This window comes from Thunnus thynnus, chromosome 6 (assembly GCF_963924715.1).
Source record: "Thunnus thynnus chromosome 6, fThuThy2.1, whole genome shotgun sequence".
NCBI lineage: Eukaryota > Metazoa > Chordata > Actinopteri > Scombriformes > Scombridae > Thunnus > Thunnus thynnus.
This window is the reverse complement of record NC_089522.1, coordinates 22,300,265-22,300,905: the sequence shown is the minus strand read 5'-3', so window position 1 is coordinate 22,300,905 and position 641 is coordinate 22,300,265.

The window sequence follows — 641 nt, the reverse complement described above, 5'->3', positions numbered from 1 at the left end:
TTGACTGATTATGTTTATGAAGAGGAACATTATTTGTTGAGGAGTGTGGTGTGTGTTTTTGTTTTATAATCATCGTTTTCATCATCGTCATTTTCACTTGACTAACTTGTTTGATTATGCACCGTACATGTCGGATAGTTGCTGATGCACTTAATGTAGTGAACATTATTCTTCAGTGAAGTTGTTAAAGTATATAATCCATTCTTGTTAGGGCATGTCACACAGTAAATATACATGCTTATTTACATACCTGTTCACACCTTTCTAGTGAACTCAACATGAGCGTCATCCATCAACACACGCCAGTTTGACGCACACACGTTTTATGGCAGCTAATATGGCATTGAGTGTTCTGAAATAAATTAGATTATTAATATATAATCTTATATTCATGTGTAACATGTTGTGGGCACTATATAGCATAACTCCATCTGTTCTAGTTATATAGAAAGAGTTACACTCCCACCTACAGGATGAATGATGCCCTACACCCTTATTTTTTGCCTTTCTTACAAGACAACATTAGTGTCTTACACAACAGAACAGTCTCAAAAGGGAAAGGTGCACAAATGTCTCATTAATTTAGAAGAACATTAAACCAATTTAAATATAGAAACTTTATGTACAAAGGGGATGAGTTC